This window comes from Pinus tabuliformis, chromosome 2_2, assembly GCF_031772625.1.
Source record: "Pinus tabuliformis cultivar Carrire ecotype Pingquan chromosome 2_2, CPIR1, whole genome shotgun sequence".
Lineage (NCBI taxonomy): Eukaryota > Viridiplantae > Streptophyta > Pinopsida > Pinales > Pinaceae > Pinus > Pinus tabuliformis.
The window spans coordinates 5,715,717-5,719,717 of NC_142300.1; the positions used below are offsets into that span (position 1 = coordinate 5,715,717).

At 37.2% G+C, this 4,001-nt stretch overlaps 1 pseudogene; it reads left to right on the forward strand.

Annotated features, from left to right (window-relative positions):
• Positions 1-2,405: 2,405 nt before the first annotated feature.
• Positions 2,406-3,682, forward strand: LOC149191266 (L-type lectin-domain containing receptor kinase S.4 pseudogene; annotated as a pseudogene).
• Positions 3,683-4,001: the final 319 nt, after the last annotated feature.

The window sequence follows — 4,001 nt, forward strand, 5'->3', positions numbered from 1 at the left end:
AAGGGGAGAAAGGAGAAATAAATAGAAAGACAAGAGATAAAAAATGATAAGTAATATTACAAGACATAACTGCAGGTTGCATCGGTTGGGAAAATCGGAACAGAGAGGGAGAACACATCTTGGTCATATGGTGAGACCGATTGAGCACACATTTTGGTTTGAATCAAGGCATGATTTTACAATTTTTAGTTATAGTGCACATCACCCAAGTTGGGGGACCCGATATGTGTGTGAATTGGGGCTTGGTATAGCTTTATGTACGGAACAATTGTGTTGGGGAAATATTGTATTAGTGTCATCTCTTTCTATGGGATATTGCACGTAGCTTATTGTAACTCTTTGCAACTGTTTATTGGGTGTTAGCTTGAGTGGGGCCACCCATGAATAAAATTTATTTTCGTTATTTTTTGTGTTGCACACTTTGCATTGGACTGGTAAATTAGCTAAGTATAAACCATTGTAAACAAGACATAACAAAGTAAGGAAGTGGTGTAGGCATAGCTTGAGCCAAATATAGTTGTGTTGGTCACACCATAAAGTGGAAGGGCATTGGTGCCACCTGCCCTAGAAGTTGAATAAGTGTTCATGTTCGTGGGAGTCCTATGATGTAATGGTAACTTCCCTCTTCAAAAAGAAGACTATTGGTTTAGAATTTGCAACCTCAAAGGAGGATGTTGACAACCTTGAAGCCATTCTAGTTGACTCTCCCTCCACTTAGCATGCACGTGTTCCTATTTTTGTTTCTCTATTTCTGAACAACAACACTAGTCTCTATCATAGCCATAATCGTAGGTTATCTAATAGGTCTTCAGATAATGATAGAATATTTTTACTATATTACTCTTTTATTGTCAAATGCATATTCATATAGAAAAAATACTTTTATTTCTAGTATGGTTTCCATAATGGTAGGCCAACAATAATTATTAAGTCTAAAATTTATTGTAAATTATTTATTTATTTTATTATGATTCAAAGACTTGGGTGATCGGTGACCACTACGTCTAGATAATATTTGTACCATGTAGATCCACCCAAAGTTGTACTAGGTAGATTGACCCAAAGAGTTCACTTCTTGTCGGCTCAACCACATCGCTTAACCTCCAAAGTGTCAAGAGAATTGAACCCATAACCTTTGAATAACAAAAGTGCTTTAACAATAAAAACTCAACCAATTAAGCTAGCTCCAAAAATTATAACTTATGTAATATAAAATAAAATTTTAATGTAATTTAAAATGATATATACTTTATTAATTTTGATGTTAACAAATTTCATAAAAAAATATTTATTAATAATTTGATATTAAATCATAAATAATTTTCATTTTTAAAAATGGATTATAATTTTTTAGTAATTAGAATGTTATCATATGCTTTTTTATACCATTGAAAACATTATAATTATATAAAATTTTATAAATTTGTTTAAAAAACATGTAATCATCAAGTATTCTATTTCAAATTTCAAGAAAAATATTATAAAAACAAAAAGTTACAAATTTAATATAATAATACCATGTACTTTGTTAACTTTTATGTTAATAAATTTTACTAGAGAATGTTTGTTAATTACATGATTATATGGCAAATCATTTCAACTTTTGAAGGAGGTCAAATGAGTGTTCAACTTTTTAAGACGACAAATAAGTGTTGCATTTATGTTTTATGGGTGATTATGGTGTTATCATGTGCGCTTTGACAATGTATAGCAGAGAACATATTGACTTAATTTGCATGCACGAAGACGTTTAAAAAGAAATTAGGTGAAAATTGGTTTAACATTGAATTAATCAAATAGTGTAGTTCTCGAGATGTGATAAAGTAACTGTGAAAGTTTATAAGAATTATTTATATTTATGGGAATAATATATATAGGAGTAGTCTACCTAGGCGGTAGAATGGCCTGTTTTCCTGCACCGGCTGGAAAATCGTCCGGCTCCAGCCACTGGGAATGTCTCCGCCCTCCGCCACCCTCCTGGAGCTCCGCCACCTTCCTTCTCCGCTTCTCTGCCACCCTCCCCTGGCAATCCTGACATTCCTGCCACAGCCTGACAAAAAATCGGATTCGGATCGCAGGGAATGGGGCCTGACATCCCCTAACAGAATACTTTGATTCGGTTCCAATTCGAATTTTCACCCACGCGCTGGTATTCATAATCATAACCCTATTGCATAATCACCAAGATTGCAATGCATAATTGCTGACCCGGAGAGGTAGACTACTTCTGATATCTATTCATGTTAACCTGCAATGCATAATCGCTGACCCGGAGAGGTAGACTACTCCTGATATCTATTCATGTTAACCTCTCAGATATCCTTCTTGATTATATTTATGTTGGGTTTTCAGCATCCACAGGGCTGCTTTCTAGTGCTCATCGCCTTCTCGGATGGAGTTTCAGGATGAATGGGCCTGCACAGGACCTTGAACTTTCAAAGCTTCCTCAGATTACATCTGCAAATTCTATGGTGAAGATTAGAAGGTTCATAGTTGAGGTATCCATAGCTGTCGTAAGTATCACAATTCTTTTAAGTCTGGCAGTAGTTTACCTTATTAGGGGGATTCGACAGAGTGAGGTGATTGAAGAATGGGAGCTTGAATATGGTCCTCATACATTCCCCTACAGTGAACTTAAAGTGGCCACAAAGGTATTTAGGGATCAACTGCTGGGGTTTGGAGGTTTTGGTAGGGTTTATAAAGGCGTTATTCCCAGCGCTGGGCGGGAAGTTGCATTGAAGCGGGTTTCGCATGAATCCAAGCAAGGGGTGAGGGAATTTATTGCAGAGATTGCAAGCATTGGCTGGCTGAGCCACAGGAACTTAGTTCAGCTTCAAGGTTGGTGTTGGTATAAGGAAGAGCTTCTGCTTATCTATGATTGCATGCCAAATAGTAACCTTGACAAGCTCTTGTTTGAGAGCACACAGAATATGTTGACTTGGTTGCAGAGGTATACAATTTTGAAAGGGGTTGCTTCGGCTTTGCTTTATATTCATGAAGAATGGGAGAGCAGACAATAGTCCATAGAGATGTCAAAGCAAGCAATGTATTATTAGATGCATATTTGAATGGTAGGTTAGGGGACTTTGGGCTTGCTCATTTATATGAACATGGTTCAAATCCTCACACCACCCATGTAGTTGGAACTATTGGATACCTTGCTCCAGAGCTTCCTCGTACTGGTAAGGCCACAACAAGAACTGATGTGTTCGGATTTGGGGCTTTATTGCTTGAAGTGGCTTGTGGAAGAAGACCCATTGAGCCGAAGATGTCTCCTAAAGAATTAATTTTGGTTGACTGGGTTCGAGAGTTGCATTCCAAGGGAAAGCTTTTGGAAGCAGTTGATCCTAGACTTCTTAATGAGTACCCTGTTGAAGAAGTTGGGCTCGTTCTTGAACTGGGTTTGCTCTGTTCCCATCCTCATCCCGAAGCTCGACCTAGTATGAGAGAAGTAGTGCAAATGCTTGCAGGCGATAAAGCACATCCTGTGCCACCTTCTGAACCTCCTTTGGCAGACACACCTACAAGAACTAAAAATCTTGATGAATTCATTGTTTCATTTTCTTCATACAAGCATGGTTCATCTATTGCTATCTCACATCCTAACAGAAGCTCAGATGGTAGGCTAGTTTTCACACAGAATAGAACATCACCACTTTCACTGTTAGCAGCAACAGCTTGAAAGGTGTGTGTAATTAAAACAAGTCATGGAGTAACTGTTGTTGAAAAAACATATTTATTTTGGTCCGTTGGTGCATGACCCATGTCTTCTTGTTTATTGGACTAGCCAATGATGAGTTACTTCCTCTTCAAACATACTAAGAGCTGGAGTTCCAGAGATACAGAGCTTGGAATTTTCCTTTTGATATATCAGAAAAAAAGGTTAACAGATCTGAAGTCTATGATTGCTGAGTGTAGACAAACTGTGTGCAGTTTTACTAATCTTCAAAGAGTATTTGATGCAACAAAATGTAGTGATTTTTCTTTAGTTGACCCAGTTT